General features: G+C 26.0%; 1 protein-coding gene and 1 long non-coding RNA gene across 3 annotated transcripts in view; one reads left to right on the top strand and one right to left on the bottom strand.

Moving 5' to 3' along the window:
- The window catches only part of LOC117176729, a 63,043-nt gene extending 38,755 nt beyond the window's left edge, over nt 1-24,288 (bottom strand). The window contains exon 1 of the long non-coding RNA XR_004467610.1: nt 24,073-24,288. This is a non-coding gene — a long non-coding RNA (uncharacterized LOC117176729). The remainder of the gene's footprint in view (nt 1-24,072) is intronic.
- Nucleotides 1-26,702, top strand: part of LOC117176728 (insulin-like growth factor-binding protein 7) — a 164,112-nt gene that overhangs the window by 75,279 nt on the left and 62,131 nt on the right. The window lies entirely within an intron of this gene.

The following is a 26,702-nucleotide window of genomic DNA, read 5'->3' on the forward strand; positions in this document are numbered from 1 at the left end:
ATTTTGAGGAACTTCCGAAAACGCACTTTTCTGAAGGATGAAAAAAACTTGAAAAGCGATTGACCAAGTGTATAGAGCTCCAAGGAGATTATGTTGAAAAATTAAAAAAAAAATTTACCCAAAAAAAATTGTTTTTATACTTCATTCTAAGGACTTATTGAACTACCCTCGTAGATTTGAAATTTTTAAATTTTAATTCGAAATTATTTTATACCGCTTATAAAAGACTCTATGTTCGAAATGTTACAACAGTAAGATTTTAATTGAAATAAGAAACGCTGAAATTGAAAGATTAATATTAAAAATTAAAAATGATTTTTCTTTTATTTCTAGAATTTCTAGCACCTTTCATCACGACTACATTTCTAAAGATACTCCTGTGCATCACATTTTTTCTTGTCATAGAAAGACAATATTTTTATGAAATTTTTTATTGTATTTTTTATTTTTGGTTTAGTTAACTCAGTTAATATTTCATATTAATCATGCCTTTAGACATATTTTTTATTTATTATTATTATGCTAAAAAATTTATCAAGATTAAGATTATGTCCTTTCAATATTAACGGTCAGGGAAAATAAAAAACTGGTCAGAGAAAAATTAGGAAATTTTGAAAAAAATGTTTTGCGGTCACTCAAAAATAATATTCTTGGTAGAAATTTATTTGCTAAATAATTTTTTTATTTCTTTTTTTCAGGCGCTTAAACCGGACGTTTATTCTTTAAGTTAACTATTTTATTATTCTGCTCAAAATTGAACAATTTTTTCGGCCTCTTTTTAGGTTGAATATTTAGCGAATTTAGTAGAAAATTAACTGTTTGTTAAAAATTCATATTTTTTTGTTGAAAAGTCAACTGAAATCTTTCTTAGTTTAACAATCAACTGTTTTCTTTTTTAATTCGTTCTTTTTTTGGTTTGAAGTAAATTTATTATAGTAGAAATTGCATCCTTTTTTTGTAAAAATGCAACTTTTCGGTTAAAAATGTCGTCTACCTGGGTTTAGAATTCAACTGTTTTATTCAAAATTTGTCAACTATTATATTATTTGATATAAAGTCGTATTGTTTGTTTAAAAATTAAACTAATTGTTTAAAGGTTAAACCTATTTGTCAACAAGTTAACTGAAAATGTTCATATTTCAGTTGAAGATTAATTTTGACTGAAAATTTATTTCTTTTGATTGGAAGTTGAACTATTTTATACAAATTTAATATTTTGTAATTGAAAATTGAACTACTAGAGTAAAAATTGAACTACTATTCTAAATTTTTGTTGTTATTAACGGTTTATGCCATTGCTTGTAAACTTAACTATTTTGTCGAAAATTAATTAATTTTTTAGTTAAAAATTATTTCCTTTACTGGTTTTCCATTATAAATTGATATTTTCTATTTGATAATTCGTATTTTTTTGGGGTGCTTCCCTTACACTTTTGCGCAGAGATTTTTATATTGAAACTTAAACCATCCACAAATGTACTTTAATTATTGTGAATTCTCTTTTGTTAAAGCTCCTTGGGCTTTAACTAATAGTATATTCTCATAGCGTATCTCGTGCTTCGCTACTAATTTGAATTTTTATTATTTTTTTTTATTGCTTGTTCAAAGCCAATTTTTAAATATAATTTAAGCGAACAATTTTGTCATTTAAAATTTGATTGTAGATTTTGTCGTTTAAAAAAAATATTTTAATTTTAATGTAATTTTATTTCGATTAAAATAAAAAGCAAGCATTCTATCAAAAACAAATTTTTAGCATTTTTGTCGATCTTGTTTCGTTAAAGAACTTTCTCTCACGTTTCTTTTTTGCGAAAATTCGAATTTTTTTTTAATGTTATTTTTATGTTAAAAGTAAAAACTAGGCTTCTTATCGAAAAAGAATTTGTAATAAATTGGTGGATCTTTTCTTGATAAACAATTTTTGTTTACTATTTTTTTGTCGTATCTTTTGCTGTTTATGAGCAATTTTAGGCCAAAATATCTAAAGAATGTCAGCTGTTGTTAGTAATTTTGATACAAATTGTAGTGTCTGTTCTCTCAGGTGTTGAAAGAAAACTCTTAAAAAAATTGTTATAAAATTCGAAAAACTTAGGCGATATTCAAAATAGAATTTTTAAATAATTTTTATAACTTTAGTAATTTAAATGGTATTAAGCTGTATTATTTAATTATTCGTAATGAGACGCGGTTTTGAAGAAATATTTTTTGAACAAAATTCAAGAAAAAATTAATATTGGAAACTATCCATACAAAATTTAAAGAAAATAAAAAATAGATTTTTTTCAGGAGTTCAAAAATTAGTTTTTGTAAAATCCAAGAAGTTTACGAAATTTTTTGTTCAAAAAGTATTTCTTCAAAATTGAGTTTTATAACGAATAAAAAAACATCTTAATATCAACAAAATCAATAAAGTTATGACAGTTTGTAAAAAGTACCATTATTTTCAATTATGGATATCTCCTAATATTTGTGAATTTTTCAAAAATTATTTCAGGGTTTTGCTTTCAACACTTAGGACAACGGATAATAGAATTTTCATAAAAATTACTAACAGTTAAAATTGATTTGACATGGAATTGCTCTTAACCTAAAGTTGTAATCTTTTAAATTATTTTTTCATGATTAAAACAAAAACTACGCGTTCTATCAAAAAATAATTTAAAATAAATTTGAAGATATTTTTTGGATGAAAAATCTTTGTCTGTTCAATTTTCTCCGTAGCTTGTGTCGTTTGTCCAAAAATTAGATTGTTTTTATGAAAGACGATAAATTCAAATCTTACAAGAAATTTTCTCACTAGGATAAGAATATAAGAATGAAGGAAAATATTGTTTAACATAATTTTTTGAAGCGTTACAAAAATCTGAAAAGTAATATAAAAATTCGGAGTAAGATACAAGCATTTGAAGATATTTATATGAACATGTCGGGGATTCCTGCGATTTCTGATTAGGTATCTTGAATGACTCAATATGATATAATACCTACGTATCTATATCTGCCAATCATAGATATAAGCTTTTTTAAATGAATAATAATTTTCTGCTGAAAAAGATAATATATTATTCCTTTATTAATTTTGAGATCTCATTTTATAAACTTATAAAAAATTTTCCTTTTCTGCAAATTTCCCTATATTGAAACATTTTGCAGGAAATTTGAAAAATAGCCTGATAATCATTTCCTCTTTAAATATCTCTTTATTTTCCTGTTGATAAGATTTCATGCATTAGTTATCATCCCGCTGAAAAAGTTTTTGATCAATCGTGATTGTATGCGAATAAGAAGGGGTAAAAACCAAGAAGGCAGAAGTTCTGTTCAAACTTTCATAAATTTATGTTTTGCAATGAAGAGCTGAAAGTATTGACTATTTTACGACCTAAAATGTGGGGAGTTATCTAAAAAATTTGAAAAAGAAGGTAAATTTTTTAAACAATTTCATTTTGAAATCAATTTAATTCATATAACTGTAATAATAAATTTAAATAATAAAAGCCTTGAAATAAATATTTGGTCAGAATATTTCTTTTTATATTTTCCCCAATATCTTTTAAAAGATATTTAATCCTTTTTTGTGGGATTGATGATGAAAAATCTTTCCAATATTCAAGCATTGGTGAAAAATATTATTTACGGGCAAAAGTATTTTTTCGCGAGTTCAGACGTATGGATAAAGAATTTGTTCACTCTATGTTCTTTAGAATATTCTATAGTGCACAAATAGTATTAATTTTGTAGTAATTTGAAAATTTCCTGCAGAAAACATCAAAACTAAAAAATAGTTCGCATGCTGAAAAAACTTTTTTTTTTAAATCTTTTGCCAAAAGTTCATAAACCGGGCTATCACACAGTCACTTAAACACTTTTATTCACTTTTTTAAAAGAGAAAGTCACTTTAATCCATCTCCTTTTAGATTTTATCTAAAAAAATTTAATTTGTCTATGTAAGAAATTTATGGTAGTCTATCGAGTGAAAATACTACTCAATATCAGACATCAGACTTATTCCTCTAATCCCCTTCTTTCTCCTTTTTTAAAATAATTCCTCTTTTTCCCATATTTTCATGAAATTTCCCCCTTTTCTTGTATTTTTTCGCTTAAATGCGATCACAGAATTAATCTTTTTTGGTTAAAAGTGTTATATATTTCTTTGAAAGTTTAATTATTTTTTTGAAAATTCAACTATTTTTGTAAAAAGTCATATTTTTTGTGAAAATTCAACTGGTTTGTTGAACATTCGTCTTTTTGGATAGAAAATTCACCATTTTTAACTATTTCCTAAAAAATTCTTTTTTTCACTTAAAAATTTAACTGTATGGTTAAGAATGGAACTGTTTTTTCTGCAGTTTGATATTTTTTGATTGAAAATTTCGAATATTAATTTAAAAATGTAACTGTTTAAGTTAAAAATTCAATTTTTGTTCAAAATTCGTCTCCTTTGCTCAAAAGTACAACTATTTGTTTCTAAATGCAACTGTTTGGTTCGAAGCTAATTTTTTTTGGTAGAAAATACAGCTGTTTATGTGTAAATTCATTTTTCTTTGTTGTAAATAAAAAATTTCTGTTGACAGTTAAAATTTTTATTGAAAATTTATCCTTTCGGGTTTGAAATTCAAATTTTTTCTAAAACATTAAATTTTTTAGGCTTAAAGTTCCACTTTTTTATGGAAATTTATTGCTTTGGCAAGAAAATTAATCTCCCCTAATTGAAAATTCGAATCTTTAGTTTAAAATTAGGCTTTCTTGGTCGAGAATGAACTTTCTTGTTAAAAATTAACTTTTTAAAGTGAAAATTTATCTTTTTTGGTGGAAGCTTCAAGCATTTCGTCGAAAATTCGTCTTTTTTGGCAGAAAATTAATCTCCCTATGGTTAAAAATTAATCTTTTTTGTTAAAAATGTCAATATTTGGATGTAGATTTATTTATTTTGGTTAAATATTTGTTTTTTATAGTAATTTTTTCTGACGTTAAAAATTGATCTATTTGTTTAAAAATTTATCCATTTTATTGAAAATTCAATACTTATTGTAGAACATTTAATCTTTTTTGTTTGAAAATACTACTGTTTAGTTTAAAGTTAATAATTTTTTTTGTTTTAAAATTCAACTATATTAATATTCGTCTTCCTCGGGTGAAATACCAACGATTTCATTTTTTATCGAGAATTCATCTTTTTTGTGTGAAAATTCAACTGGTTGAATGGTGAACTACTTTGCCGAAAACAAGTTTTTTTAGCTGAAATATAATTTTAGTTTAAAATTCATCTTCTTATTTGAAAGTCTTAATGTTTTTTTGGTTATTATTTTTTTCTTGTTTGGAAGTTAGTGGCTTGAATTTAAAATTTAACTATTTCTCTTTTGGTTGCAAATTTTTATTTTTTTGTAGAAAATTCTTCTTCTGTTTGAGAATTCATGTTTTTTGACGAAAATTGGCGTGTTTATTAGGAAATTAATCTTCATAATGAAAAATCCATCTATTCGTTGAAATTACAATATTTTTATTTGAAAGCTTTTTATATTGAATTCAACGTGGTACCTATATTCATTTTATTTAAAAGAAATTATTGCCTTATTGTCGTAACCAAGCACTCTATTTTACCAATTTTTAAAAGAATTTAAGGCTGTAAAGTCTGCAATAATAAAGCTTCAATTATTTTAATTTTACAATTTTCTGCATTTTTTCTATTGTAAAGCATCGAGATATAAATAAGACAATGGAGTGTCAAAGGTTAATTCATCGTGTAATAAAATTAATTACAATTTGTCGTAACATTACATTAGAAGTCATTATCGCAATTGCGATTTTTAAAGAATTTTCTAAATGCAAGCCGATATACTAAATATAAATTTGTGTGTGTTTCTATTCATATTACAGACCAATTTATTACTTTTATTTTAAATATAGTCACTTTTTCCATTTTTCTAAGTACATTCTCTGCGTATATAGCTAAAATAAAAAATAGTCCGTAACCTGAATAATTAATATAGCTTAGCCGAAAAATATCAATTCATCTTGAAGAGCTCTTATTTTATTTCTTTTAGATAATTCATCGTTCTTTTCACATTGGAAATAGAGGTATTAAATCTTCTTTCATATTGGTTTATCGACAACGAAATAAAACAAATTTGGTATACTATTTTTGTCAAAAACCTTAAAATGAAGGTGCTATTATTTTTGTTCCCAAACTTACTAACATTTTCGTTGGCTGAAAAACTGGTGAAAATCGAAGGAACTTCTGGAGATGTCTCAGATATTGTTGTAGACACAGAAGACAGATAGTACATTGTGAAATACAAAACACTATATTCTTCATTTGATAAAGGAATAGCATTAAATAAAATAGAGATACCATCAAAAGAATTTGTTCATACAGGCTTAGAAATTGATCTCTTCGATAATATTTATGTCCAAGATTATAAATTAACAGTGTTCATTATTGCGCCTACTGTAGATAACACGACATTGGTTCTTCAGGAAATAACTTTAGCGTATGGTGAAGAAAGATTACTTGGTAGACCATTGTCAAAATACATTAGTAATACAGTTTATATTGCGACTAAGAGTGGTTTGATGAGACTCGAAAATGGCGAAATTATCTGTAAACCTATCAGTTCCCCACCAGTAGTTAAAGAAGAAATTACTGGTATGGTAAATTAATATTTAAGTGCTTATACACAATGTATAATTTACAGCGGCGGAAATCCTAGATATTGGATTTATAAGAAAGAGACACTTTCCGAAACTCCACTACGTCAAACAAATTCCTTCGACAAATGTATAAATGAAGGGCATATTAATATTTTCTTTATTGTAAATGGTGAAAAAATAGTCAGGATTGTTCAGAATGCAAGAAAGCCAGCAATTTTGGAAGGAATATATGCCTCGAACATAAATAACCAAACCGATTTTGTTACATACTACCGGTATGGACCGTATGATACTAAAGTTAATGTTTTTGGTAATGTCAACAACTCAGGGGCAATTTATGAATTAGGGGAAAGAAAAGTTAATAGAGAAAATGTTATTTAAGTAATGTCAACGCTCAAACTGAATAATGTACGTCTTATATGCTCCGTTAGAGTAAGTGATGAAATATTTTTTGGAACTTCGGACGGTGTCTACCAGTTGACAGATCTTAATCCTGTGATTAAAATGTGGAAAGTTAATTGTGTTAATTTCAGTATACATAAAATAAATGATTCTTTGATGCAAGAAAAAAGTTCTTCTTTTAGAGTTAAGAGGGATAAAGTTATATTTTAAAGTTATAATATTAAAGTTATATATTTTTAACCAATGTGAAAATAGAAATCAACCTATCAATCAAGTTAACTCTTCAAATAACAATAAATACTTAACGTCATGTTTAAACCAGATGGAAAATATATAGATAATAATAATAGATCTTTTTTTAGTTAAAATTTAATTAAAATTTTCTTAAAAATCTTCTTTTTGTCTATCTAATAGTTTAATGGGAAACCACCCGACGGGCGGTCGGAAGTTCTGTAGTTCAATTCCCAGTGGAGCGACAAGAGTAGATCTTTTTTCAGAAAAAATTTAATTAAAAAATTTATTTTCCATCTTGTTTAAAAATGACGGTAAGTATTTTCTGTTATCGAAAGAGTTAAGTTGATTGATAGGTTGTTTTCTGTTTTCACAATTGTGAAAAAATATCTACACTGATTGATGGTAATTATCTATGATGATAATAGAGATTTCTTTAAATTACTCGCATCATAAATGTAACACCTGGCTTGAGACAGCGAATATGCCTGAAAAAAGATTCTTCTTTCGATCTCTCTAATAGCTTAATGGGAAATCACCCGATGGACAATAGGAAATTCTGTGGTTCAATTCCCAGTTTTTAATGCAATCAAGTGACCTAATAAGTTGAGTATGCTTAATTTAACATACATATTGGCTAAGAATTGGCTGAAGGTGGGATCTGAATCACCAGAACCCCAGTAAAAGTATATAAAAAATATCCAGAGGTACCGGCTCAGGGATCGAACCCCGCAACTCTAACGTGAAGTCCGGTCGCCTAAGCGCGTGAACGCTCAAGACTCTGTTTATTATTATTTATTTATGTTTATTAATATGTATTTATATTAATTTTTTATTATTATGCCATTAAAAAAAGAATAAAGTAAACTTAGGGTTTAATTTGTTTCAAATACTTTGAAGAATTGTGAAGTGAAGAGTGATAAAATAAAAATAATAACCGGTAATCTAAAGGCCAGGGTTCGAATCCCAGCGGAGTTAGAGTTTTTACAACTTCAAAATAAGATGAATATTTGAATACAAAAGAAGGTTGAAATTGATTAATTTTTAACATTTTAGTTTTTAGAATAATTAAACTCTAAATTTTCCGAATATCTAAAAATTCTTAAATTTTGAACGGTCAAAATGAATATGATTTTTTTTTATAGAAAGCATATTTGTCAGTAACAAAATTTGATTGAATAGCTTTAAACGCCACTTATAACTACATGATAGGATAAAGTTTTCTTGTCAAGAGCTCAAAAGTGAAAATATCTAGTTCGACTTTTCTAAATTTTTATAGGTTTTCAGTTTTAAATTTGAAAATGTTCTGGTTTCAAATATTAAAATTATTCACTTCTGTGTGAATCTTTCAAAATAAAAAAAATCGTGTTGAAATCTTTTATAGACAGTTTAAAATTGAATCATTTTATATTTAAATATTCTACATTTTTTTGGTTGAGGTATAGTTAGATTTAAATTAAATTATTTTACATTTATATATATTATAAATTGCTTAATTTCAATTTTAAACATACAAAATTGTTGTTTTTCCAATTCTTCGAATCGTATTATACCCAACTGAAAGACTTGATAGTTGCTCATTTTTCAGTTTATTATTTTTTTTCATTTGAAAATGTTTCATATAGTTCCAAATCAATTTAAAAAATAAATAATTTCGAATTGAAATGCTTAAAATTGTGCAATTTAAAACATTATAATTATATGTATCAATCTCGTTTAGTATTTTATTTTAATTTTAAATGAAATATTTTATAATTGTTTTATTTTTAGTTCAATATTTAAAAAAATACTAAAAATTGAAAAATATGTGATTGAAAAATTTTAGTAAAGAATGAAAATCATAATCATTATGGATAAAAATTTAATTATTTGAAATTTTGAGAACTATAATTATTGCTTTAAAAATTTTTACTTTTAAACGATATAAATTTGTCTAAAATATTTACAATTTTAATGTATTTGAGTATACAAAAGTTTTTTAATATTACAATTCTTGGTTATTCAATTTTTTTTTAGTTTTAAATTTAGTTTAAATTCATTTAATCCACAATGTTCCTTAGTAGAAATATTTTCATTTTTTAATGTTTCTCATTTAAAATTGTTTGTTATTTTTAACGTATTTCTAGGATAATTTAATTGCAATATTTTACAATTCAGAAAGTTTCTTATTTTAAACGGCGAAATTAACTGTGAATTTATTTTTCGATCCTAGAAAAAATTTGTGTAATCAGTTTTAATGTTAAATTATAATAATTTTTTATTTTGTATAATAAGAATTTTAAACTGTAGTATTTCAATAGTTTTTACTTGTTACTTTAAAATGTCAATTCCTTTTAGTTTCAAATGGTCCAGTTTTTACAATTCTAATATAAAAATAATCAATTTTTAACTTTTTAAGTTGTCCTGTTTTCGACATTTTAATCTGAAATCATTCAATTTCGAGATTTTTCGCATCAAAATAAAATTGTTCAATTTTGAACGCTTTCAATTAGAAATAATGCAATATATTTTTTTTGTTGAATTTGACATTCTTTCAATTCAACATAATTAATTATTAATTATTGTTTGAAACATTTTTTATATCTAATATTTACAAATTTTTTTAATAATTGATTTTTTAATTGTTTAATTTTAAACGGGAGCGAATGACAAACCTGAGACGTGTGATTGGTTTTCATCATAGAATAATATTTACTGAAAAATTAATTTCGGATAATATTTTCTACTGTTTTTCGTTTTCTCAAAATAAGTATTAAAAAAATTGAAATTTTTTTGCATTTCATTTTGTAAAATGAAATTTATAGACTTTTAGAAACCACTTAAATTCTTTTTCTGATAATCCATTTTCGTGAATTTCAAATTAGTATTAAATTTTTTCATATTATGAATCATCTTGACATGATATTGAAAATCTATAATAATGTGAAATTAATTATTTGGATTATTTTTTGAGTCAGGTCGATTAAATTCTATGATGGGAATTATTCGAAGCGACAGAATTACTGCATTTCAGATTATATAATATGTTTAATATTTAAAGTGAATTTTAAATCATTTTCATCGATCTCATTTATAATGCAGTTTACGTATGTTAATTACGTAAAGTCCGTTTTACATTTAATTAATTATTTATCATTAGTTATAATTTTTATTAATTATAATTTAATTAATTTTGTAATAGATTCTTAATATTGCTTGATAAAAAATTATTTTGATTTAAATTTTTATTTAAAAATAGCTACATGAAATGTTTTGGTTTTAAATGCTCCGTAGAAAAAAGCTGGGTTTCTTATTTAATCTTAATGAACAGGGGCTAACTGTATTCCATGAAAGATTCTTATCATCTCCGTTTGGTTGTCTTTTATTAATGACAAATAATTGTTCACAAAAATAAGTGTATGACTTATTAATTTTTATTTTTATTAAAGAAAAAAAATAGGGGTATTCTATCTCATTATCAGCACTACTTATTTTGTTAACATAAAAAAGTTTTCTACGCCTTCAATAATTTTACATCTTTATCGTTAAAAAAATTAAAAAACGAATTTTCTCAGAAAATGAATATGAGGTATACGCTTTCACTGTGTTTCTGAAATTGCAAATGTATAAAGCACGCGCACAAGTCGTAAACTCTGAGAACATGCGAGTAATCGTATAAGTTTTTTTTCGAGATTAATTAAAAGTGGAACCTTATTCTAGCATGTTTTTCCTGAGCATAAAATTTATGAAGCATGCATTTCAGAATGAAAAAAAATCCAAATTTGTTATCTTTACTTTTTGCAATCGGGAAACATTTTCATAATGTAAATAATATAAATATTTGGAAAACAAACTTAGACCAATCTTCAACCGACAATTTATATAAATTGAAGAAGTAATATGTTTCGTCTTATGGTCATATTAAAATTAAAAAAAGAAACAGAGCCATCGTTTAAATCATATTTATTTTTAGAAAAAATTCCTTACGTTTAGGCAATTAATGCGTGCCTTTTTTTTAAAGATAACCTAAACATGGTTACAATTAGTAATATAAAATCAGAAAAGTGATAATTTCACAAAATAATATAAATTGTTCCTGAGTTGAGCAATTGTATTAATCAAACTTAAAATTGAAAAGACTTTAATGACATAAAGGTTATGTTATTTTAAAACATAAAGAACTTTATAATTGTTAGGATGGACAAACAGAAAGTGACCTTTAAGTTAAATTTATTGTAAGAATCATTTCATTTATTTTTTTTACTAGTACTATTATATTTCTCAGGAGTATAAAAACACTAGTTCAATAAAGAAAATATAAAAGTTTACTATTTTTTATAAACACTAGTTTTTTTATAAAAGCTAGTTGGGAACTTAAAAAACGTTAATGTACTTAAAACTCATTGCTTGAGATTGCATTGAAGGAAAACTTATTCTAAACCATAAATTAACCATCAAAATAACTAAGAACGAATTGTTAATAATTAATCTCTATAATTGTTTTCAATGCTATTGTTTTTTGTTTTAATAAGAAATTCTATAAACAAATATTGGGTCGTCTCATGGATTCGCCTTTAAAAAATAAGCTAATTATTAGAATTATCTCCTATTGTTTATAAAAGATAAGTTGATCTTATCCTTGTGATAATTGTTTCTTCTGACAAAATTGATTTTTTTAAAAATGTTTTCAATAGCATAGAAGATTGAATTAAATTCGCCCATAAGCGTGAAATTTATAATGTTATTAACTATCTTGATTTAAAAATAATTGAAACTCCAAATGGTTATTCATGAACAAATTGGCATAAAAAACCTTCTTGTTCTGGGAGATATCTAAGTTATAATTTACATAATTTATTTTGTCATAACATTAGTTTGATAAAAGGCTTAGTTGGTAGATGTATTAAATTAAGATACATTCAATTTAATAAAGAAAGTTTAAATAAATTTAAAAAAATAGTATATAATGATTTTCTGGGACGACTTAAAATTCCCATAAAAAATAAAAATCGCGACCCTGAAATTCCCCAATTGAAAAATTCTTGAATAATAAAATTCTCGAATTTATCAAATTGCCGTAAGATAAAAATTCCAAATTAGAAAATCCTCAAATAATAAAATTCCCAAGGAGAACTAGAAAATTTTCATATTATGAAAGTTCCGAAATTCAAAAAATAGTTTGTTGTTAAATATTATTATTCATTTAAAAATAAAATAATCAAATATTTTCATCCAAGAAAAGATTTCTCTGATGTTTCAATTTTTTAAAATTATTGTTCGAATGTATAATAACAATAATTATAGAAAATTCGTAAAATATACAAATTTAAACGAAATAACATTTTGCAAATAAGTGGTGCGATTGAAAAATTCCGACTATTGTAAAATTTCCGAAATGGAAAATTCCCGAACAATAAAATTTCCAAATTTAAAACTTGCCGGATACTTAAATTCCCGAATAGTTAATAATATTATAGAATTAAAAAACTTCCAATTAAAAATTGCAATTGTAATAATATAATTAATTTTGTAATAAAAACTTCAATTGTTTAAATTCGGGAATTTTCTTTATATGTTTTTATTATTGAATAAAATTTTCCATTTTGACTTGCGTTTTCGTTTTGCAATCTTATGATTGTTTTGGAATGATCTTCCGTTATTTAAAAATGTTTGGTTAATGGAATTGTTCAACTCAGGTACAAACAAAAAACAAGACAAAAATATACTTACTTAATTTATAATACCGATAATCACAATATTTTTAAGAAGAACGAACAAAGTTTAACTGATTATTTTATAATAAATTATTCTTTTCTGTTTTAACATTTCTCAACAAATTCAATAATAATGTTTATTCTAGCTGGCGAGTAATGTAAGCGAGGCTGAAGTAAAAAAGGGAAAAAGAGTGAAATTGTCTGCGGGAGAAATTTTTACCTCGATCTACTTCCATATCTCCTCACTATTTCATTTTTATTTTCCCCCATCCGTAGATATGAGTCTGCAGTATTCATAATTATATTTAAACAAAATATATGTTGATCCACGTATCTTGTGAATGTACCATTCCAGTTAAAAAAATGAAATTATTATGATCTTGATTAAAAAGCGATTTGAATTGATTAAAATGCAGTTTAAAATCTTAAAAAGACGGAAATTTGTTATGAAAAAATAAAAAAGACTCTTTTATTAAAAAACTAGCAATCATATTATTTTCCACTTTTTTGTTATTTCTTTTTATGAGAAATAAAATCCTCCGATTTTCACGCGGGTGTAAAATTTAAAAAATTAATAAATATTCTGAGGATAGAAGATTTCTTTTTCATAAAATATATTTTTTGTATTTTCACCAGAAACAGCGGAAATATCAAATCATGGATATTGTGTACGAAAAGAATTTAAAAATTAAATTTTGAGAAAAGAAATTTGGTTTATTGGAGAAAGTTAGGGAAATGCAAAGGATTTAAAAGAAACTTGCAACAGTAAGGGAGTTTATGGAAATTAAAATTTTTCTTGATTTAAAAAATTGAATTTCGAGCGTAAATTGTAAAATATTTCAAAAAATTTCAAATAATGAAAAAAAATCAAATTTTTACATTCTCATCAAGGAAGGTATGAGATTTGTGTAATATTTGAAGCAAACTGATCACACAGATGATGTTTGTTTTCAACAAAAAAATCATCAAGATATTAAACCGATTTTTTAGTTAAAAAATTTTTTTTTAATTTTAAGAAAAATTGGAATCAATAAAAAAAATACGGCTTAAAATTTTGGGAAATTCGACAATAAATTGTAATTTTAAAAGATATAAAAAAATTGCAAATAAAACTAAACTAAATAAATCTAGAACAATTAGGAAAAATATATAAAACTAGAAAAAATGTTCTTTTTGCAATATTACAAAATTTTAGATAAAATTCGAATGATCTTAAGATATATTTAAAATATTTGAAAACATAAATAGATAAAAAATAGATAAAAAATTTTCCAATAAAATGCAGCTTCTTGAATATTTCGAAATAAAACTGAAGATATTTAACGAATTTGAAAGGTTTCGAGAAAATCTGACATTTTTTAAGATTCCTGGGAAAATTTAAACAGATATTTTATTTGGAAAGATGAATTTTGAAAGAATATGTATTCAAAAAGATTTTTGAACATTTTAAAAGATTTCTAGATTTATTAAAAAATTATTTGTAAAATATTAAAGCAATTTTTTAATTTTGCTAAAATTTAAAAATATTTCAAAAAAAGTTTAAAAAATCTTAATTTTTTAATATTTTGAAGCTTTTTAAGAATTTTGAAAGTTTTTTAGCAAATAAAAATCTTTTCCTAACATTCCTGGACAAATTATAAATTACGTTTGATAAAAAAAAATTAATTTTCAAAATAAAAATTTAAAAACTTTCTAAATATGTCAAAAAAAATATTTTCAATTTTTATTAGCCTTTTGAAATTTCAAAATTTTTGCAATTTCATCTTTTTGGTTTACAAATTCATGTATTTTGGCACAACTTTCTTCTGCTTTGATTAAAAATGCAATTGCTCTGTTAAAAATAATGTTTAGTTTGTGAATTTAACCGGTTCGTTGAAAATTCTTTTTTCTTTAGATCAATTCAACCTCCTTTTACATTTAAATTAAAATACCAAATATTAGATTTCTTGTTGAGAATTTATCCTTTTCAGTTGACAGTCGTCTACTTTCTTGAAAATTAATTTATTTTGTTGGAGATTCATTACTTTATTTTAAAATTTATCTCTGTGGATGAAAATGGAACTATTTCGTGAAAACATCTTCGGTTTTTGATGAAAAATAATATTTTTTTATTAATTTTTTTTTTTTGATTGAAGATTCTACTAGTGTATTTTAGGTCCAGAATTCATCTTCTTTTGGGAAAAATGTAATTTTTTTTATTGAAAATTATTGCGGGGAGGGGATTGAAAGTCATTTTTTTTTTAAAGTCCACTATTATGTTTTTGGTCCAGAATGAAGTTTTTTGGTTGAAATTAAAACTTTTTTCTTCAAAAAATCGATCATTTGGTTGAACATTCATCTCCGTTGGTTGAAAATACAAGTAATTGGTTAAACATTCAACTTTTGTATTAAAAAATTGTCTCTTTTGCTTGAGAGTTCAACTATTTGGTTTAAAATTATTATTATTGTTTGTGAAAATACACATTTTTTTGTTGAAAATTTATCTTTCTTAGCTGAGCATAGCTCAACTCAGTTGTGGAGGATTCATCCTTTTTTTTTAAATTCTACTATTATAAAATTATTATTAAATTATTATTTAAATTAATGGTACATATTTAAAACAATGTATCTTTCTGCTTTTTAAATAACCCTTTTCCCCCTGTTTTAAGAGTATTTTGGGCTGGGAAGTCTGAAATCGCTTTAAGAATGATAATTGATAAGTAAGCGAACAAAATGTAATAAATGAATTTTTTGAAAAAATTGAGATAATTGTTTGTTTAGTTTTGGAATATCATCAATTTGATTACACAGCCACACAAAATTTTTTTTCCGAGCCTGGAGGTCAGGCAATGTTTACTATATGTTTTTGTGATCGCTGAACCCGATTCCGAGATCCAGAAACCCCCAGCACGTCAGGGTTCTAACATAAGCTAAAAAAAACCTAATAAATTTTTTGTCCAATCTGGGGTTCAGACAATGTTTATTATGTTTTTGAATCCGAATCCGTAGGCTAAAAAATCCAGCATGTCAGGTTATTTGAATTTCCAAAAACCCTTGGAAGGATTACATAACGTATAAAATCCGATCCTGCAACCTCCGTGCGGTGTACATCGGGTAGCACTGATGCGGGCGGTCCTATATATATATTTGTTTGTTTTATCGAGTAAATAGGATTTATGGGTTGAACTGATGTTTGTTGAATGTACGGTTAAAGCCAATACGTTGAAGATTTCCCGGATTCAGATTCAGCGACCCCAAAAACATATAATAAAAATGGTGTGACCCCCTGACTCGGAAATAAATTGTTATGAGGTTTTTTTATGGTATTTCAGAACCCTGACGTGCTGAGGTTTTTTGGCCATCGGAATCGGATTTAGCGACTCCCAAACAAAATATATTTAACATGGTAGGACCTCTAGACCTGGAAAAAGATTTGTTTGTGTGGCTCTGTTATCAAACTTAGGTTGGCGAACAATTTTGTATTCTTCTTGGTTTTAACGTCTATCCATAAAAAAATAAATTGAAAAAATAATTTAATTTTTGCCTACAGATTCATTACGCAAACGGGTTGAACTTGTTAAAGGGAAATTGAAGGTAATAAGGGATTGGGAGACTCCAAATGTCGAATAATCAGTGCTGCAATTGTTACCTCAGCCGATGCGTTGGTGGAAGATGTCGGGTGAGCGTGAATACCAGTTTCCCAGCGTCAGGCAACAAATCTTGAATAAGGTTCTGAGCTTGAATGTGGGTCTCCTATACTTAGATTTACCATCTGTTACGTTTCAGTACCAGTAAATACTTTGGAACATGTAGGAAAGCCCGTAGATCACGTAGCTACGATCACGTAGGTATACGCTGGAACGAGATGTGTGCACATATAGGCGAACAAACCCGTTTCATACACTTCCATAGAGCAGAAAATCTCACCAGAAAGTACGTATCGAAGAAGTACCTACCCACCCCTGGGCTCTACTAAACCACCGACTTCACCACAAGCACCATTGCCACCATTATCGTTATACATCGCTGCAGGGTAGACCATAAATGCGTTTTCATACTCAAGTATCTTTAGGTACTTATTTCACAACTTGATTATTGTGCATAAATATCCGTTTAAAGTACCAAAGAAGGGGAGAAAAGGAAAAGGAACAACAACAAAGTATGGAACTAGCTGCGAATTCGATCTCGGCTGTTTCGACTTTCTTTTTATTTATAGCTAGCAATCATGAATAAAAATCCAGTAAAGGCTTCTATTAGTATATACGCTTATTTGTTGATGTTTAACGACCCGATTCGATATGGATCTGCATTCTCTTCAATTTATTGTTCACAAAAGATTGCTTAAGATCTAAACAAAAACCTTCTTTGCTTTTTACGGTTTTCCAAGTAAAAAGCAAGACTTTTACCTTCTTTGACGATGTTACATGTGTAGAAATCGTTATCATCTTCAATTCTTTTGAAGAAACCTTGTATTTGTTCACAGTGTTTTTATTTTAAGGCCAATGACATTATTTAAAAGATATTCAAGTTAACTTAATCAAGGGGTTTAAAAAAAATTATTTTAGATAGACTGGTTATATAAATATTCATTAATGTTGTCTACCAGTAAATATGCGTTTATTTGTTAATGCTTTTTAACGACATATTGTAATACGGATTTTTATCTTAATTTAAGGAATTCTTTACAAAAGGTTTCCGAATTAAAAGGGAAGACTTTTTCGTGCTTTGACGATGCTAAATGTGTAGAGATCGTTATCTTTTTGAAATCCTTTTAAAAAACCTTTGCAGCATTTCAAGATGTTGTTTTTTTAAAGTTAATTAAATAATTTTAGGGGAAATTTAAAAAAAATTGTCTTGATTAGGCTGGTTCAATGTATAAATATCAATTAGTGGCGTCTACCAGTATATGTGTTTATTTGTTGATGATTTTTAATGATGCAATCCGATTGAGATCTATATCCGCGTTCAATTTATTATTCACAAAGGATTGTTTAAGATCTAACAAAAATCTTCTTTAGTTTTTATGGTTTTCAAAGTAAAACGGAAGACTTTTTCATTGCTCAATGACAATAGTACATGCATAGAAATTTGTATCTTCTTTCATTGTTTTGAAGAAACCTTTGCAATTGTTCATGATGTTGTCAGTTTAAAGCTAATCAAATTATTAAATAGAAACTTAAGTATTTTAATCAAGCCATTTAAAAAAAATTATTTTGAATATACTGATTGAATAAATAAATATCCATTAGTAGTGTCTACCAGTATATATGCCAGTAAAATCTTCTTTGGTTCTTACGGTTTTCAAAATACAAAGCAAAACTTTTCTATTCTTTGACGACGCTACACGTGTAGAAATCTTTATCTTCTTCAATTTTTTTGAAGAAACATTTGCATTTGGTCATAGTGTTGTTAGTTTAAAACCAATCAAATTAGTTAAAACAAATTTGAGTTAATTCCATTAAGGAGTTCCAAAAAACTATTTCAGATAGATTTATCTTAGATAGACTTAATAAACAAGTATAGATTAATTGTGTCTATTAGTATATATTCGTTTATTTTTTTATGCTGTTTGACGAAATCTTGCAATACAGATTTGTATCCTCATTAAACTTATTGTAAGTTGCACGCAAAATTTTGCGTTCTTTCGATTGGCGGAGTCAAAAATAAGGGTTCCCATTTGAAAAATAAAAGTTGACCTTAAAATAACCTTGAAGGTCAACGTCAAAATCAGCTTCAAGGTCATCATTGGAACCTCGTCCAAAACTGAAACTTTTATCTCAAACATTTTTCTCGAAAATGCATATTTTCGCTGATAGGGGCGGGGGGTCCGATACTTTTTGATGACTCTGTATAAAAAATAATCAGGGTTGTCAAGAGAGTTAATTTGAGTCACTTTTTTCTCAAATCACATTTTACTCACTTTTAAAGGTTTCGCATCCCCGAGCAGAAACCTTTATAGTTTCGCTTCAATCTCCGTCCGTTCGCCGTACTTTCTTCCTAGGAGGGGACGTGAGGGGAAAAAAGATAGACAAATAGGGAAAGAAAAGTCAGAAAAGTGACTAGAATTAATAGAAGGGGAAGCAGGCGAAATTAGAGAAAGGAAATGAGAAGAGGGGAAGTAGGGGAAGTGGGGGAAGTGGGGGTAGGACTAATTAAGTAGGGGCCGATGAAAAATTTGTCGTGCTTTTGCGTAGTTGTTGTATTTTCACCTGATTTAATCCCTTTCGAAAAATATTTTTAAAGTAATTAAATTTTTATAAGATATATCAGACATTTATTTGAAAACATAAGAAGTGTACTGCGGGATTAAATTAAAAATCTCGTATAAAATTCAGTATTTAAATTTGTTTTAAGTTGAAAGCTTCATTTTAATATAACAATCGTTTCATTTAATACTTTTATAAAAATGTTGACCTATCATAAATCTATTTTTAAACAAGTGTGAATAAATGTTAGAATTAAATTCAGGAAAATTATTCGGGGATCAATCATAATCTATGTGGTTTTCATGTTAAATTTTATTGTAAATTTAAAAATCAATTCTTGAATTCGGATCACGAACCTCAAATTCAGACTAAAAATACACCAAATGAATAAACAATAAACATATTGTATTTGTGATAAAATCTTTTAATTTCATCTTCGATCATTTTCTTCGTTCGAATTAATAAAAGGTTTATTAGGAAGTTAAACCTACATTATTCATATTCATAAGTTTTCGACAGAGAAATTGGTTTTTCACATTTATATGCTAAAAATCTTTTCGGAATTAATGACGAAGGCAAAAGCTAATTTTAAATTTAAAATAATTCAAATCTTCATTTATTATTCTCAATCAAATATTTGTCAGTCTACTATAAATGTACTACATTTCAGTTTGGTTAAATGAAATGAAATTCAGAATTTAATTGCAATAACTGATTCTTTTATAAAACTGATTAAAGCTGTCCAAGAATCTGATATTACAGTAATCTTGAATGCAAAAGATCTTCAATAACAGTTTTGGGAAAGTTTTATTTTTTAACGAAAAAGGTGACATTTTCTTGCAGAAAAAAATTATGTTTAAAGCCAAAAGGAAGGGTTTTCTACAAAAAAGTTACTTTTCAGCCAAATTTAGAATTTCTACTAAAATAGTACGTTTTTAAATAAAATACATGAATTTTCAACCGAATGGTTGAAATTTCATACCGAAAATATTAATTTTCAACCAAATAAGTAAAGTTTTTACCATTTTTGATACAAGAAGACGAATTTTTTCACAAAAGCATTAAATTTTTAACAATAAATTAAATTTCAATCAAATAGTTGTGTTATTTAGCCAAATATTTAAGTTTTCCATCACCCTCCTCTGAATAAATAAAAACGAATTTGAAACAAAACAGTTAAATTTTCGAGCACAGAGACGAATTTCTCAACCAATATCAACTTGTTGAGACGAAATGCCAAATTCTGAAAGAAAAAAGAAAAAATGTAAATGGTTGAATAATTGACAAAACTGAAAATATGAATTTTTAATAAAGTGTATGAATTTATGTTCAAAATAGATGAATTCTAGAGGAAAAATATCATATTCGATATTATTTGAACCACAAAAAATTAAATTTTAAATTAAACAGTTGAAGTCAACCAAAAAAGACAAATTTTCAACCAAAATGTCCACTGAATTGTTGCATTTTCAAGCCAAGATGATGAATTTTCTACAAAACGTGGCATTTTCAAATTTAAAATATTAATTTTCAAACAAAAAAGTTACTTTTCAACCATAAGATAGTTCAATTTCTGAGGAAATGCATTAACTTTTGATCAAAATAGAATTTAATTGAAAAAAATCAGCAAGGCATTTTTAAACAAATAGTTGAATATTTAAACAAAATAAATTAGATTTTTTTACCAAAATAAATACATTTTAAGTCGAAAAATTTGAATTTCGAATTAAGAAAGAAGAAAATACCATACAAACTGAGGAACTTTCTATTAAAAAGATTAATTTTTTAGAAAAAAGTTGCATTTTCAACCCGAAAATATAAATCATCAACAGAAAAGTTACATTTAAACAAAAAAAGTTGAACTTTCTAATAAAATAGTCGAATTTTTGATAAAATACCTGAATTTTGAGCCAAGATTATTAAACATTCAACTTAAACAGATAAATTCTTAACAAAAAATAAGTTGATATTATTTCAACTAAAAAAGATTTTGATTTGAAATAAAACACAGTTGTATACAATCAAAATAGACAAATTTTCAGTAAAATAACTGAATGCTCAATCACAAGATAATAATTTTTTACCCACGACTGATTCCTAAACCTCCCTTCATTAGGGAAATTATTTTTTTGAACGCAAGGTAACTTTAAATTAATAAAAATTAAAGTTCAAAGTTACCGCAAAAATCGTAACTTAGTTACGTCAAAAGTAATTTTTTTTAATAATACCCAAGTTAACCCAAAAGTTAAAAATAGCGTGAATTTTCAGTAACTTATTTTTTTTCAGTATCAAGTAACTAACCGACTCTGTTTCATAACACATCAGCTAAGAGGTTTTTTAAAACAAATTTATAACAATTTCTTAGCAAATCGAGAAAAAGCATATTTGAAAATATGGAAAATTACGACTCAACTTGTAAAATATACCGTAAACTAAATTAATATGCCTTCAACTGAATTGTACAGACGACTCTAGAATTAATTTCCGGTCCTATATTTGTGATATAATATTTTGTGATCCATAATATTTGCATAACTTTTATTGGCACTTTCCCACAACTCTGAATACCACAAGTGTTATGACAAGAAGTTTCGAAATCGTACATTAAAGAGTCCATCTTCTTTTTTACGCAATTTCCCTTTTTTGAGCTTCAGTTTGAAAAGTTTTCGATTTATTTAATAAAGAAGGATGAACGGAAATTTATTTCCTAAACGATTACCTTTCCACTTATGTAGGTTTAAAAAAATCTCTAGAGAAAATATGAGAATAAGTGTATAATAAAATAAAATTAATGTAACAAATAATAATAAATTTAACTCGAAATACTATAAATTCATAATATTTCAAGTAAAAATATTGTGTTTACAACAAAATAGATGAATTTTGTACAAAAAACGAGTTCACAACCACAAAAATTGATTTTTTACAACAAAACAAAGTTTCAATACAATTTTCAATCAATTAAAAAAAATGAATTCTCAAAGAAAAATATAATAGTTGATATTTTGACCAAAAAATATTTTGATTTTAAATGAGAAACAACTGGATTTGTAAAAACGATGAATTTTTATCAAAATACCTAACTTTCAAATTAAAAAATTTTTAATCACAAAATTAATAACGTCAAGAAATAAAAACAAAATTGTTACGTTTATAAACCAAAAAGAATAATTGTCTACATGAAAAATAAATTTTTAATCTTAAATTATGAATATTTATGGAAAAAGTTTATTTTCAGCAAAAGAATTCAATTGATCACTAAATTAGTTGCAACCGAGAAGGATGACCTTATAACAAAACTGTAGAACTTTAATACAAACAATAACAACTTTTACCCAAAAAATGTAAATTGTCAACGAAAAATGGAATATTTGTTATTTAACATAAATGCGATTTTAATTTTAAATAACAGATAATTGAACTAAACCAAAAAAAAAACGAATTTTCTATAAAACAGTTGATATATTTAAGCGAAAATATAAAGTTTTGTACATAAAACTAGTTTTCAAACATCGATTTTTTTGAGAAAGCAGTTTAATTTAAAACGAAATAATTAAATTTTCAAACAAATAATACAATTCTTAATCAAAAAGATTAATGAATAATGATAAAAAAAGAGTTTTCAACAAAATAGTTAATTTTGGAACAAATAGTTGAATCTTCAACTCAAAAAGATAAATTTTTGAAAAGACAGTTATATTTTCAACCCAGAACTTTTCTACAAAAAATGATCCATTTTTGGTTAAAAATTAATTATTCTTCGTTGAAAATTAAACTATATCGTTGAAATAGATGTATTTGATTGTAAATTCGTCTTTTTGGTAGAAAATTAAAAATTCGTATCTAAAGTATTTGATTAAAAATTAAAATATTTTTCGCTTGAAGTGTCATTTATTATATATTTCGATGAGAATTAAACTTTTTTGGTTTAACTCGGCTATTTTCTATTAAAAATTATTTTTTTTTAAATATCAACTATTTACTCCTAGGAAAGTAATCTTTTTTCATTCATGGATTAACTGTTAGGTTCTAAATGCAACTATTTGTCGTTGAGGATAAATCTTTCTTGTTTAAAAATTCGATTAATTGGTTGAAAATTCATCTTGTTAGATTAAAAATTTAACTATTTGGTTGCAAATTCCACTATATTGTGGAAAACTCATCCTTTTCATTTGAAACTTCAACTATTTAGTTTTAATTTAAAAAGGTTTGGTTGATATTAAAACTGTTTGTTTAGAAATTAAAATGTGTAATTGAAAATTAAAATTTTTAGTTCAAATTCATGCTGCTTTTCAACAATTCTACTGTTTATTTTAAATCGTCTTTTTGGATAGTAGATTTGTTTCTCTGGGTTGAACTCTAGGTCCCTTTTTCATGTAGAAAAATCAAATCTTTTGGTTGAAAATGCCCTTTTTTTACCATTGATCTATTTAGATACAAAATTTAAATATTTGGTCGAAAATTCAACGATTTTGTCGAAAATATAATTATTTTGTTTAATATTAATATTTTTTGTTATAAAGTCGTATTTTTTTAGTCAAACATTTAACTTGTTAGAACACTCAATCAGTCGTCGATTGGAAAGGTCAGTTACACTAAAAACAGACAAATGTTAGTTAAACGTTTCGATCCTGAATTTTGTCCCTCTTCAGTAAATATTTTATTGTGGTCAAAATCTGTAAGACAAAATCAAAAATTGTATAACATAAGAACAAATAAGATAAAAAATAAACAAAAAAAAGAACAAGGAAAGTTGGAATTTTTAAGCAATAAAATAAAATAAGTTAAAGAATTAAATAAAAGAAGAGAAATTACTCAAATTTGAGCATTTCATGGTGCGAAAAGTTTGTTTACAAAACATATAAATAACAATTAGATGGTTTACATTCTTTAAATAACTTTGAAAGACATACCTTTACAAAAAGTTCATTCCAAATATTTAAAGTCCGAAAAACATAAAATTAATGATTCAATATATAAAAAAAAAACTTATGTGACATTTACAGGCACGATAAGACGTGACATTTATAAACATTTTTTAAAAATATTTCTTTTCTGTATTAATTAAAAACATTTTTCCAGGTTGGCAAGATTTTAAAGACACAACCGGTCGCCAACCTGGCTCAACGTCTACTGAGAAAACAAACAATGAAAACGTAAGCTGAAAAGGCAATCAGATAATGAAATCTATCCAGAAGTAATTCCACATGCAATTAAAACCAGCAAGAAAACAGGAAAATTAAAAATGAAAAAAAGAATTAAATTTTATTTAAAATGGTTCTATAGATTTCCGGGAAATTATTCTTTTCATAGCGTAAATTAATGGCAACATTTTTATGTTTATTGATAAAGTAATTTTCAATAACTTTGCGACGAGGTTTGTTTTTCTCATAAGCTAAAATTCGTGTATTGTCAAAGTCGAATTGGTGACCGGTATCTAACAAATTTTTAGTAATTGATGTATGATTGTTGTTATTGAAATTAACTATTGAATATTTATGTTCTCTATTTCTAGTTTCTAATTTTCTTCCCGTTTTACCAATGTAGACTGCAGTGCAATTTAAGCAGTTGAATTTATATACTAAGCTTGTCCGTTTGAATTTTGGAAGTGGAACCTTTAGGTTGGAGAAAAACTTTTCAGAGGTTTTTATTGGTTTAAAAATTGTTTTTATTTTATGGTGACGTAAAACCTGTTCAATTTTTTCAGATAAACCTTTGATATATGGACAAAATATACCTACAAAATTCTTTGCTGGTTTTTTATTATGGATAAGAGATTCTGAGTTATAAAAACGTAAAATTTCTTTTTTTAAACAGTCATCAATTAAATGTAAAGGGTATACATTGTCTTTTAAGGTATCTTTAATAAGTTTGATATTTTTGGGCCTGAATTCTGGATCTGAAATTCGGAGAATTCGGAAAAACAAACCTCTTATTACACCAATTTTATGGCATTTTGGATGAGATGAATTAAAATTTGAATATCTGCCCGACCATATTTTCTTTTGAATAAAGTCAATTTCGATATAATTATTTTCACGGATAATTAATGTGTCTAAAAAAATAATTTTGTTTTTGTTTTCAATCTCAATGGTTAATTTTAGATTATTATTGTAGCTATTAAATTGATCCAAGATGATTTGTGTTTTATTTCGCGGAGCCGCTGTGATAATATCGTCTACATATCGATAATAGAAAGGGAGGCCAAAATTTAGTGCATTTAAGCAAGTGTTTTCCAATTTTTCCATGACTAAATTCGCTGCAGCCGGAGACACAGGAGAACCCATGGCTAGACCCAAAATTTGCGTATACATTTTACCGTCAAAGTTAAAAAAGTAGTATTCAAGCACAAATTAACACATTTTATGAATTTATCTTCAGGGATTTTTGTATGTTCGGAGATTTCCGTCCATCTCTCTCTAATACCCTGGATGACTGGATTGGCAGGGATGTTATTAAACATGTTGACTACATCTAAAGATACTAGACAATAGCCCTTCGGTAATACGTGTCTTTTAATGTTTTTAACAAAAGATAGACTGTCCTTGACGTGACCATCATTCTTTGCAATGATCTTATTCAAAATATTGTATATGTAAGATGCTAGATTATAAGTTGGACTATTTATCGTGGAAACAATTAATCTTGAAGGGTTACCAGTTTCATGAATCTTGGGTAAACCGTAAGCTCTTGGAGTGACGGATGTGTAACACCTCAAATCTTTAGCTTCTTTTTCAGTAAGATAGTTTTTATTTAGCATAGTACTAACCAAATCATTATTTTTTGCTTCAGTAGTAGAAGTATATTCAAATTTAGAAATCTTATAAGTATTAGTATCATTCAAAATATTCAACATTTTAGTTTTAAAATCGGATTTTGACATGGCTACAGTAACATTGCCTTCATCTGCTTTTAAGAAAAGAATATCAGGATTATCTTTAAAAAATTGTGTAACTCTGTTAGTTTTTAAATTGCAACTAAATTTTTGCCGATTCCGCCTTTTAAGAGATGTAACATGGTCCATGATTAGCTGAGTGCAATGATTCCTAATAGCATTTTTATCATCAAGGGGAAGGTTGAAAATTCCCGTTTCACTGGAAGCTATAAAATTAAAAACTTGAAAATCTTTTATTGACTGATCGCAACCTGAATGATTTGATCCCAGTGACACAATATCAATAACATTTTCAGGAATATCGATGTTAGTGAGATTGTTAAACCATTTTTTACTGCATTGGAAATTATATTTTTTACTTTTCTTTTCCTTCAACCAAAGAAACTTATTGATAGATTTCATTTTACATGTTTTAAAAAATCTTTCATACTTCAAATATTCAAAATACATAAATTTTCGGAGAACATCATACGAATGGAATTTATATAAGATATTTTCAATCTCATGTAACCTAAAATTAATATCAGTAAGTGAGAAATGGATATCCTTAATCTCTAGATTCATAATATCAATGGAGATAGACATGAATAAATGAGTCAGTTTAGCAGAATTGTTGAGATAGACAAAATCAAAGGTTGAACTACGTAA

The sequence above is a fragment of the Belonocnema kinseyi genome, chromosome 7 (assembly GCF_010883055.1).
Source record: "Belonocnema kinseyi isolate 2016_QV_RU_SX_M_011 chromosome 7, B_treatae_v1, whole genome shotgun sequence".
NCBI lineage: Eukaryota > Metazoa > Arthropoda > Insecta > Hymenoptera > Cynipidae > Belonocnema > Belonocnema kinseyi.